We start from the raw sequence: 12,766 nt of genomic DNA on the forward strand, positions 1-12,766 counted from the left end.
ACAGGCTAAAATAGGTCATCAACAACACTTTTGTCATTTAAAAAAAGTATATTAATACCATACTTTCATGCTTTTGTTCTGTTGATGTTTGATATGGACTGTCAACAAATGCAGTTTATTTTTTAATGTACCATAGCTCGTGCTGACCTGGCCCTTCTGTCAAATTTTAAAAGTCAATGCGGCCCCCGAGCCAAAAAGTTTGCCCACCCCTGCTTTCAGTCGACAAGCCATCATTTGTTTCTGTGCCCTCACTGGTCCGTTGGGTATCGCACTGTGCCATGTTCAGAAAATAACGCGAAGCCCATGAAACCCGAGCCCCGAAGCCACAATGGCGGTGTAAAGCATCGCGCGCTGGCCTCTTCGGTGTAGTAATTAAGCCGACTCTCACGTCGCTGCGCGCCAGCATCGACGGAACAGCGTCGCAATCAGCGGACACTTCCCCCAACAACCGACACAGTGGAACCTGACCTGACTTCTATTCTGATTCTTTTCCCGCAGCCACTTCTCTCCCCAAAGGATGCCGCCCGGCCGTTGCCTCGCTTGCACGAAATGTCAACGAGCTGCGCAATGGTTTCATGACTTGACGTATCGCCGTGAGGCGCAACTTAATGTGTGTTATTCCAAAAAAAACGTCGGGCGACTCCAGTGAGTTAAATCAGGGGTCTTTTTTTCATTCACTGGAAAGTTTTGTTGTCTTTTAATACCGGTCAAGCAAAGGAAATGGACCAAAGAGCCAATAAAAGCAAGAGCACTTGGCTCGGGTCATGACAAAAGCAGCACTTAAATCAAATGTGAACAAGTTGGCCTTGTGCAAACGGTTGAGCAACTCTGCATCCAGCATTTGTGGAGTGCTGAGCTTGTGGGGCCGTTGTGCACCTTTATTACCATCAATAATTTCCTCTCCGCGGCTGCCGACCTCCGAGCCCTCGGACCGGACTGGTTCTGATTAACTGGCGCGCGTCCCAAAATTGAGAGCAGCGGGGTTTGGGACGTCCTGATGGATACTCACGCCGCACCGTACGGCTGTTCCACACTGGGCGCATTGTGTTGACCCGAGAAAGAATTTCTAACGTCACCTCGCATTATATGGATGCTTTCTCCCTGCTCAATATGAAGTCGCCACTTCCTCCAACACTCCATTTCTGTTCTGGCACTCCGGTGTGACGAGATCTTCTGTTTATCCCAGGAAATGACCCAGGCACTGTCTTGATACATTTCAAGAAAAGATCCTTGATTCGAATTTTTAGCTCAGCGTGCCAGAAACATATTTGACTTGATATTGTTGTTGGCCAGTCCAGCAGAGAGCAAGTTGATTGGTGTCACGGTGCTTCAGCTCGAGCTCAATTCCCCCTGACAGCCCGATTCCTCCCTGCTGGGATGCAGTTTAGTGAGATAGGAACGTACCAGCTGCAGAGCCGCGGTGCAAATGCGACGTAATGCAGCCCGGCGAGGCTCTACCGCTGGCTCGACGTTTCTGACGCAAACTCTCCTTTCAACTCGCTTTGTCGTCGGAATGATTTGGAGTTGCCAAAACGCCGTCTCGGACTCGGGAACCGCCGTATGTCGGCGTCTACCCAATCAGCGCGATTCTGTTACGTAAACTGTCCTGGCGAGATCACGTTTCATAGTCTCAGCGGCACCCGAGGCAATAACTAAGCCCCTCGTCAATGGGCTGTTGTTGTTCTCAACGCCGGCTTTGAGATTAGACGACACGATATCAGCCCGATACATTTCTGACATGGACGACTGATGAAAGGTCGAGACATTTGCCAATTTCGTCAATTTCAAAGAATGCAACTTCACATCACCAAATTTGACGTGGTTTTCAGGTTTTGGAAAAGATGACCAGTCCTGTTTTCACCAAAATTGTAACCATTTAAATATCTATGGGCGGCCCGGTAGTCCAGTGGTTAGCACGTCGACTTCACAGTGCAGAGGTACCGGGTTCAATTCCAGCTCCGGCCTCCCTGTGTGGAGTTTGCATGTTCTCCCCAGGCCTGCGTGGGTTTTCTCCGGGTGCTCCGGTTTCCTCCCACATTCCAAAAACATGCATGGCAGGCTGATTGAATGCTCTAAATTGTCCCTAGGTGTGAATGTGAGCGTGGATGGTTGTTCGTCTCTGTGTGCCCTGCGATTGGCTGGCAACCGATTCAGGGTGTCCCCCGCCTACTGCCCGAAGACAGCTGGGATAGGCTCCAGCACCCCCCGCGACCCTAGTGAGGATCAAGCGGTTCGGAAAATGGATGGATGGATAAATATCTATGCACGTAGGAAAAATTGGTGTTACGCTTCTGTTAAAGACAGAAAACAGCCACCAAAATCAAACATTGCTTCTGAACTGCTGTCCAACAACAACTGATGAAACTGACCTGGACAAAAACGACGGCGCGCTTTTAGTTCATTTCGTTGCACGACATTTTTGAGGCAATCACCGCGATCAAACTTCAAGTCCCTTGTGCACTGGTTGACAGCTATTGTGACCTACTTGTGAGCAGTAAACTCAAACTATCCATCTGCCCTGTGTCAACCGTCGAGACCTTCAAGTTCCTGGGAATCACAGTCTCCCAGGACATGAAGTGGGAAGTCAACACCATCTCCATCCTGAAAAGGGCCCAGCAGAGGATGTATTTCCTGAGGCTGCTGAGGAAGCATGGCCTGCCACAGGAGGTGCTACGACAGTTCTACACGGCAGTCATCGAATCAATCCTGTGTTCTTCCATCACGGTTTGGTTTGGGGGCGCCACAAAAAAGGACAAAATCCGACTTCAACGGACAGTTAGGACGGCGGAAAAAATCATTGGCACCGCCCTACCCACTCTTGAGGACTTGCACACTGCAAGAATCAAGACAAGGGCACGGAAAATCCTCCTGGATCCCCCGCACCCTGCCCACCACCTTTTCCAGCTACTCCCCTCAGGCAGACGCTACAGATCCATGCGCACCAAATCCAGTAGACACTTAAACAGCTTCTTCCCTCTAGCCATTAACTCCTTAAACAGTCACTGACGTAGTCACTCTTCTTGTACTACAAATACTGCTACTGGTTACTCTAAAATGGTTCAATGATTTTGTTGTTTACGATGATACTAATGCAGCGTGTTATACCGGAGACAAATTCCTTGTGTGTTCTACATACTTGGCCAATAAAGATGATTCTGATTCTGATTCTGATTCAAAAGTTTTATCAGGTTTAAAGGGTGCCTACTCCCGACTTCATTTTTCAGCTTCTCCTGTCTGGGCTCTCCAGAATAGTCGTGATATTTTATTCTTTGGACAGCCTTTGGTGATTTCTGCTATGTCAGCTTTCTGACACCGGGCAACATCTCGCTCCAGCACAAATTCGAGTCACCTCCTCGCACCAGAGTAGCAAAGCAGCCCCAAAACATAACCGAGCCTCTTTCAGGTACGGTGTTCTTTTTTTTTTTTTTTACATCTGTAAACACGAAGGAGCTTGTGACTCCAGTTTTGTTATTTGTCCGAACAACATGCCCTCAGAAGCTTTGTGGCTTGTCCAAATGCATTTTGGCAAATAATGCAGGCTTGTCAGTTTCAAGTTATTTCAAGGAGCACTGTGGCTTTCGTCTTCCTAATTTCTACACTGAAAAAAAAGTACTTGATTTTCCATTGCACGTGATTAAAATGTGTTCAATTAACACAAACCATTTATTTATTTTTGAGGCACACATGGGAAAATTGCACTGGTTTACCACATTTTAATCACGTGCAGCCCATGTACATGTTCAAGTTACGTAAATGTTCTTTGTTTTTTCTTTTCTTATTTAGGCAACATACTTTCCCCTTCTTTGAGAAATACCACAATTGAACATCTGGGTCCATATTCAGACCTTTCAATGAGCTTAAGTGTCACGACGCTTCCAGTCTTTGTGGTCGAAAGTCTCCTTCCTCTAAAACATCATCTTTACACAAATTTGTGTCTCATGAATAGCACCGAGCGCTTGCCATCTCATCTTTTTATAAGGAGAGATCAAGAGAAGATGCGTCGAGTAATGTCTCCTCTGTGCAACATGGCCATGCTTATTACATTTTTCTTTTCTTTGTGGGAATATTGAACTTCTAAGTAGTGACACCCAACTCTGCTCGGTGGTTGCTCCATCTCTTTAGTTGAAGGACGGCCTGCGCTCGGTTGTTGACTAATTCCTGAGGCGTTGGATCTTTCAGAACGTGATGGATATCAAGTATTGCTCACGTAAAATGGACTGGCTTTCCCGGATGAAATCTGAGCTATCGGTGCTGGTGAGGGTGATTTCATGCACTGTATCAGCTATGGCAGTGTGGATTTCTTTCTGACGAACAAACTGCAGGCCTCACTTCTTTTTTCTTTTTATGATGAATTCAGCAAAACAATGCAAGCACCCACACATGGTATATTAATTTGCCAGTTAAGTTGCTAGTCATATATATTTTGCTTTCAAATATTTAGGCTCCAGCACCCCCCGCGACCCTAGTGATGATATGAGCGGTTCGGAAAATGAATGAATGAATGAATAATAAAAAGAAAAACGCAAATTAAGTTTCATCTAATTTTGGGGGAATAGGAAACTTTAATATGGGTCATTTTGACCTGCAACGCTACAAAGGTGGGCATTATATTATTTAAATATTATCATGTAGTTTATGTCATCAGCCAGCAAACTCCTCATTTTGTGAATTATCTCATCTCTTGGCCTCCACCGAGGAAGTGATGTCTTACGCAGGTTTGCTCCTGTGTCCTCCGGATTACACCACAAGAGGCAGATGTGTGACCCCCTGTGAGGTCACACAGGAGTGTATTTGCAGAACCCTCCCATGTATCGCAGCCCACCTCAAAATCCGCTTTCACACCAAAACCGCTATCCAAAGATGCTTCTCATTCAATTCTTCATGCTGGACTTCCCACTACATTTGACAAATGGTCATTTTTTTCCCGCATGCTCATTTGTCACCACATGCAGAAATATCATTAGCGCAATCCCAGTGGTCACTTGTGGAGATTTACTTTATTTCTACATACATATATATATATATATATATATATATATATACATATATATATTCTGGATCCAAGTCACTCCATTTCAAGCCATAATCATAAAGTTTGGGCCTTGTCCCATAATGGTGTTGAGTTGACCACACACATAAGAATTTGCCATCGTAAATATTGAATAGGTTTAACATTCACAATTGCTAACCCTGACTGTTTTCTGAAAAAGAAAAAAAATCATTAAACACACCTCACACAGTCACTCAGAACAATCTTTTTGCAGACTATGATTGGAAAACACTTTCCTCAGAAATAAAGTTTATAATTGCTCATGGATGCCACAAGAATTGTGGAAAAGCACTACTTTTGTCCGATTGAAGCTCCTCAACTCACTTAAATGTGGTTCCTTGGCACCTCGATGCCACAAGATGGTGACAAAGCACAGTTCTTTCTCTAAATGAAGCTCCTCAACTCACTTAATTGTCATTTGTTGACACCAAGATGAAACAAGATGGTGGCAAAGCACTGATTTCATAAAAATGAAGCTCCTCAACTCACTTCAACCTTTTTCCCTTGGCACAAAGATGCCACACAATTTCACCAAAGCGCTACTGTAGTCCCATCTCCAGCTCCTCAAGTCCCTTGAATGTAGTTCCTTGGCACCATGCCACAAGATGGCGGCAAACCACTGCTTTTGTCTGAATGAAGCTCCTCAACTCACTGCAACATATTTGCTTGGCACCAAGATAGCAAAAGATGGCGGAAAAGCAGTACTTTTGTTCAAATGGACCTTCTCCGCTCACTTAAAAGCGCAAAGCATTTCCATAACATCAAGATGACACAAGATAGCGGCAAAGCACTACTTAAGCGCCGCAATTCCCTTAAATGTAGTTTCTTGGCATCAAGATGTCACGAGATGGCAGAAAAGCGCTCTTTTGTCTAAATGAAGCTCCTCGACTCACTTCAACGTGTCCTTGGCACCAAAATACCACAAAATGCTGCTGTCACAGCAACATTGTTCTGAACCACCCTGAAAGTGCTACAACTTGGAACTGAAAATGCGCTCTATAAATCAGCCTCAAAAGTCAAACAAAACCTGGCGTTCAGTGGGCCTGATTCTCAGGAAGCACGTACACCACTTTGGCCAAGTGCGGTTCACCTCAATAATTCACCGTGGTTGACGTACGAAAAAGAGAAACGATGTAGCGCTCGGACGAGGCAAAACCTAATCCAAGAGGCAAGTGTGAATGGCACAAAGGCGCGGCATGTGACACCCAAGCCCGCAAACGGCCATCGGTCATCGTTATAAGTGGCACCTGATGTGCGCCACTTAGGTGGAACCTTGAATCTTTGATGCCTGCGCCAATTAAGGTGAGCCGATTAAGATGTGAATTATTGAGTCAAATTTGGACAAACAAATCACTTATTCATAAATTAGATAGCGGAGCATTGGCTCACGTGATGAGTGCCATCAGCGGCTGGTTACTAATTCATCTACTTTGATGAACTGAGCGAGGCTCTCCTCTTTGCTTATTCATATTCCCCACCTGGGACAACGGCAAACCTCTTCAAACTCCATAACAGGTAATCCCCCATCGTCAAAAGTCAGGTCTCAGGTGTTTCAAGGGAGAATGTCAGCTGAAACGCGATCACGCCTTCAAATTTTCCCTCCTTTTTGTCTTCTTTGACAGGCCCAAAGAAGCACTTACAGGACTTCTGACAGCTTCGCAGCTTCTGTTTTCCTCCATGATGCATGCGCCCATTAAATCATGCAACAGGGGATTAGATGACTTGTAATGTTCATTATAACAGGAGTCATTAATATCAGCAGGATTTGGTGACTAATCCCGAAGCTCAACTGGGGCTTGCCGACATGTGCAAAAACTCTACTTACTTTTTTTAGTTTCAACCAATACCATGCACCCAATGTGCAGTCATCGTTATCCATTTAATCGAATTGAATATCCAAATAAAGTAAAAATTATAAAGCATAAATCTGCACTGTCCACTAATTGTGGTGAAACAAGTAGGGAAAAAAATATCCGTAAAAATGTTTGGAAGGTTGTGAAGATAAACTAACTGTCATTTGAATCAAGTGCTAGAATCGCAAGAAGAAAAAAAAAAGACTGATATCGTATTTCAAGAGAATCAAGTGATAATGTTCCAAGAACAAATTCACAAGGTTAGGGGCATATATTTCTCATCCTTACATGACTAAACATTATTTACAAGATGAAAAAATGTATTTCAAATAAAACAAGTCTGTATGCTACAAAAGAATCCACAAGAATTTTTCCATATTTTTTTTCAAACACAATAGACTACACTTAAAAAAATGAAGTTCCGCCCTTTCTCCCAAAATATGGCGATATAGTTGAAATTGTATGAGACAATTGGCATATTTTCGGACACTAAAATCATACCTTCACAAGAATAAACTAAAATATGAAGAGAAAAAAAACATTCATGAGGGTTAATTTTCGGGATAATAAATATGTAAATGTGAATAAAATATGTAAAAAGGCTCAGAGGGGATCGAGCCTTTTCCATTGCGGGTCCTCTTGGGAATGAGTTCCCGCTGAATGTTCGGCAAGCCCGTTCGCTGCCCATCTTTAAAAGTCGTCTAAAAACGTATTTTTATTCTTGGGCTTTTATCTGAGCATGAGACTTGATTTTTTGTTTGACTGTTTTTGTGCTTTCTAATGTCTTCATTATCAATTTATTGTTTTATTGTTTTGCGGTTGTATGAATTATTTGTACAGCACTTTGTGGACAGCGGCGGTTGTTTTAAAGTGCTCTATAAATACCGTTGAATTACGTATTGTAATACGATAAGAAAAAAAGTAAGACTTTCACAAGAATAAAGTCTTGTTTAAACAAAACAAAACAAAAAAAGGGTAAAGAGTCCAGCGTGAATACCTTTGCCACCTGTGCCTGTGAGCTGATCCAATTGCAGCCTCTGTCCAATGTGTCTACATGACTGGCAGCACGCTGAATAATTGATGAGACTTGAGGATGAAACAAAAGCCTGTTTTCTCTCTCTCTCTCTGTCAAGAGAATGCGATGATGCCGGGGGAACACCCAAACCCTTGTCTATTGTTATCCCGGCAGGTCCTGCCCGCCATTCACACACTGGAGAGACTCGAGACGAAAGAAAGCATCACAACAAAAGGCGGCCACGGCCCTTCTCGTCGCTATCATCTGAGCGCCTCCGAAATGACTTGACCGCAATGATGGACACCTTCCATGGACCAGAGGGGCTGGTCAAAGTTTTCAGTAAGTATTCCACCTGTGAAGCAGCGACAAATACAGTGGAATCTGAAAAAGGAGGAGAAATACTCATATGAAAGATGTCTTCCTCCCACTATTCACAGAGGAGTGAAAATTGCAACTCATTGGACACCACCCTCAAAAGCATCTCATTTCTTATATGTGCCACAAAATGCTAGCAAAGCACTGCTTTGTCTAAATGAAGCTCCTCAACCCACCAGAATGACAAGATGCTGGCAAAGCACTACTTTTCTCCCAACATTGCTTCTTGGCACAAAGAGGCCACAATGATGGAAAGGCAATAATTTTGCCCCCCCCCCCCCCCCCCAAAAAAAAGCATATACTGAATATTCACAAATTTTGGTCACGTCACGTTGCATTATGTTCCAGAACCTTCACATTAAAGAGGGACTACTGTATAGAATGTGTGTGCGTGTGTGTGTATATGTATAAAGTAAACACTCGTTTATCGGGGTTAATGGGGACCAAAACCACCTGCGATAAACGAAAATCCACGAAGTAGCGACCAATAAACATATTAAAAAAACAATAATAATAATTTTCTTAAGTCCGCAAAAAGTCCGCAAACGGTCCGCGAGAAGCTGCAAAACAACAGCGAGTCACATAGAGCAACATATACGGTACTGTACTCTATGTATATGAAAAATAAAATTATGAATATGTTTGAAAAAATCCGCGATGCACTGAAGCCGCGATAAACGAACCGCGAAATAGCGAGGGATCAGTGTATGTGCATAAATGAAGATTTTTAAAGTTATAGTTCATAAACCAATGCTTTGCTTTCCAGGGTCTGTAAAAAGTACCTATACTCTGTATTTTGAGAACTGCAATGGATACAGACATTCTCTTGCGATCAGAATATCCACAATACCCAACTTGACATTAAAATTAAAATTTCCATCAATTTAAAAAAAGAAAAGAAAATAAAAAAAATAAAAAAAACACAATGCTTTTTGACCCCCAAAATTTGGGGTGTACGTCTTCGGCTTTAGAGTCACTTTCTTGGACTCTTGCACAGCCAGAGGCCTTTTTTTTTTTTTTTTAAGCGTGAAATTTGAAGATTTTATCCTTGTATCACGTTCGAACACCTCGTTCTCTTATCTGCTCCACTAAATTATGAAAGCAGTCTTTATGTCCGACCAACATAAACAAGGCAATACAGAAACAAAGCCCCAAAACAGGAGCTCCCTGGTGGAGGTAATGAGTCAACGTACAATGTTGCAGTGGAGCTCCCAGCCTGAGAAGAAGAAGAAGTCCACGGCGGTATCGCATATCCCGCGGGTGTCTGCCTCTGGCTGCATGGCCATGTGTGGGATTTAGTGGCGGGCTTAGAGTTGCGCTCCCGTCTCTTTTTGGCGTCCCTCAATCCTGACAAGACATCCAGGGAATTTTGCCTTGTTGAGAAAGAAACGCTGAAACAGATCCTCTTTTTGCATTTTTTTTCCATCTCTATTCTTAAACCAGACGCTATCCCTGGAAGATTGGATTGATTTTTCTGGTTGACATTTCTGGTGTATTGCCACACATTTTGCTGCCTTATTGAACATTTTTCATGAAGGGGAAGGTGAATGGTGTCCTGGGACCCCACCCTTTTGCAAAACCGCTAACATCGAGCATAATACCAGGAAGTAGCGTATAAAAAAGGTGGCCAAACAATAACATGTCGTCAAGAGAGGTAAAAAGACTGCTTGTCAGCAAAAGCCGTCGTGATGATTTTCCATTCCATCTGTTGTACATTATTCCAAAATCAAATGAATTGGAACTTCCAATATTTCTGATAGAGAAAGACAATCTGATCAAAACAAATCCAAGGTGGCTTGTGCTCGAGGTGGCAAATGAACCTCTGCTACTGAACGTTATCATCTTAAAAGGCTCAATTTTTCATACTTGACATCTCAATGCGCCCTTCATTTTCCTTCCTTCACAGGAGTGTCCGATGTTCCTTGGCTTCTGAGGTTTTTCTTTTTTTTTTTTCTTTACAGAAAATCAGTCATGGGTCCAAGCATTACAAGTAACATTAGTGCCAGTAATTTAATGCTCAGGTGTGAATGGATTCTCAAATAAGCCGTGAGCCCCCTTGGTGGGGTTGGTGCAGGATGGCCAGTTTACATAAATATGAATAGACATGAAGGGTGGTTGGGTGTAATATCCTGGCTATTGTTTGTAGTTGTAGCTTTGTGAGGACACCGAGGAAGATGTTGCAGAACTGCGGCGGGACTCCCAAGAGAAGTTTAAAAAGACACAAGGAGCAGAAAGACGCCACCAGAAACAACAACTGAAAACAACTTTACTGACGCAGAACAGCCAGTTGATGGCAGCAATGCATTCATTTACATTTCAGCCCCCTCGGTGTGTAAATATGAGAGGTCAAAATGGCCACACCCGGTGAACAGGTTTGATGGCGGACACGTTTCAGCATTTCACACTTCAACAGAGTATGCGTAGGTATAGTTTTCGCAGTGTACGTGTTGCGGTAACAGCTTAACAGCGACACGCCAGCCTTCTCGTTCTGTCTCCCCCATGTTAGTTATCGCTGTCTTGTCCATGTTCCTCTGAACGGGTTATAGCTGAGAAGTAAATTCCGCCTCATAATGTCAACATAATAGTTTTAACATTATGATCCTACATGCGGTGTTAGCATCATTGCTACTCGCAAATGTGACTAATCAAAAGACACAATGGATTGCTGCGTTCATCCCTGGCTGCCGGCTCGTAGCGACTAAACTGCAAATGTTTGCACGTGGGCGGGCTCTGCAAACCTTTTTCATTGTTTTTTCAGCTGGTTTAAAAAAAAGGCTGCTTTGGTGACTGACTAGATATGACTGCTGAAAGTCAAGTCCGAGTCTCTCACGAGATTCAGAAAAATCTGTCAAAATGCTCTAAAGAGGCTGGCGACATTGTTGGGGTAGCGAGAGATGGATCAAATATGGGTAAATCCCCACTCAAGGCCCATCTACCAAATGCATGGCTTCCATGATTTGGCGCTGCTCTTTTGGTTGGCAACAAATGTGGTCGTTAAAAATATGTGAGTGAACAATAGTCTAGCATCTATTTGAAGGTGGCTTTTTTTTCAGCATTCTCACGCCAGATTTTGGAGACATGGATTGTATATTCCCATAGTGGCAGGTGGATGTGAATATGAGGCGTTCAGCCCCTTCAAAGCGCAGAGTTATCTCGGGTGCGAGTACAACAGTTGTCGCCTGCGGGCGTGTGCGGGGCCACTGACACATTGTTTGACTGTTAGCTGCTTGCTAAGGACTCGCTGATGTTTGAACTTGAGAGGGTGCCGAGGCATGAACACCTGCGTTACTACCACCCCCTGCTTTAGGGAAAAAGACCTGGATATCTTTCAGCTTCTTTCACTCGGCGGCACTTGGAGAAGAAAAGAGTAGCGAGTCAGAGAAAGGAAAGTATCCGAGAGACGTCTCCCAGGTCGTCAAGTCGCGGGTCAGGGGTGAAAGGTCGGCGGGGAGGGGGTATGTCAGGTGTTAAGTGGAGCAGACAAACCGGCGAAGGGCTTGTTAAATGTGCTTACCTGCATGCAGGTGGGAGCACCCAAATTAAAAAAAATCTTTTTTTTTTTTTTAAATATCAGTACACAAACAAGAGGGCTTGTGTGAAAATGTTTGTATGAAGCACCTAACAGGAAATGAATTAGAATTATGTCCAATCAATAGTGTCATTTGTCAAGAACAATATCATTACCTATACTTGTTTTTCTGAAAACAATACGGACAATAAGGCTTGACTTCCATGGTCAATCCTTAATTGAGGTAGCCCAATATTAAAAATTCATTTGCAAAAACTCCAAACTAGAATTTGGATTTTAATCAAATTATACACTTGCGGCATATTTGCCTTTTTAAAAAAGTTTTTTTTTTTTTAATGCCATTTGACCGACAAATTTGACAAACATAAGATTATTAACAAAATGTTCCACAAACGAGATGAAAATGTCATCTTGCAAAAGAAAAACAAAAGTCTGCACCCAATTTTAAGAATATTTGGGACTGCGAATGAGTCATTCCAACAGTTGAAAGTTGGAATGGTTTAAAATGGTCAAGAAATGAAAGGTAAATATGGAAAAACATTTTTTGGGGGTTTTCATTTTTATATTTTGAAAAAAAATAGGAATGTGCTTTTCTAAAAAAATAAATAAATAAAAAGCCTTAATTTGGGGCTTTTATTTTGAAATTTGAATAAAAAGTTATGACCAGGAATGAGCTGACTATTTTAAAGTCTGAATGGTTTGAATCGGTCCAAGAATGTCAATTGATTTTGATTTAGAAAAAACAGGATTGAGCTGAACGGTTTCAAGCTGAAATGGTTTGAATCCACCAAGCTATGTAGAAAATACAGTTGAATATGCCTGGAAAAAACATCTTCATTTTTTTTTTTTTTTTTCAAAAACTATTTTGGACGCGGAATTAGCTCAACAGTTTCAAGTATTCAAGCAGAAGTTAGCGTTTCAAAGTACAATTTTGAGACAGGATT

The sequence above is a fragment of the Hippocampus guttulatus genome, chromosome 2 (assembly GCF_054856545.1).
Source record: "Hippocampus guttulatus isolate MCC_2025c chromosome 2, RoL_Hgut_1.0, whole genome shotgun sequence".
NCBI classification, from domain to species: Eukaryota; Metazoa; Chordata; class Actinopteri; order Syngnathiformes; family Syngnathidae; genus Hippocampus; species Hippocampus guttulatus.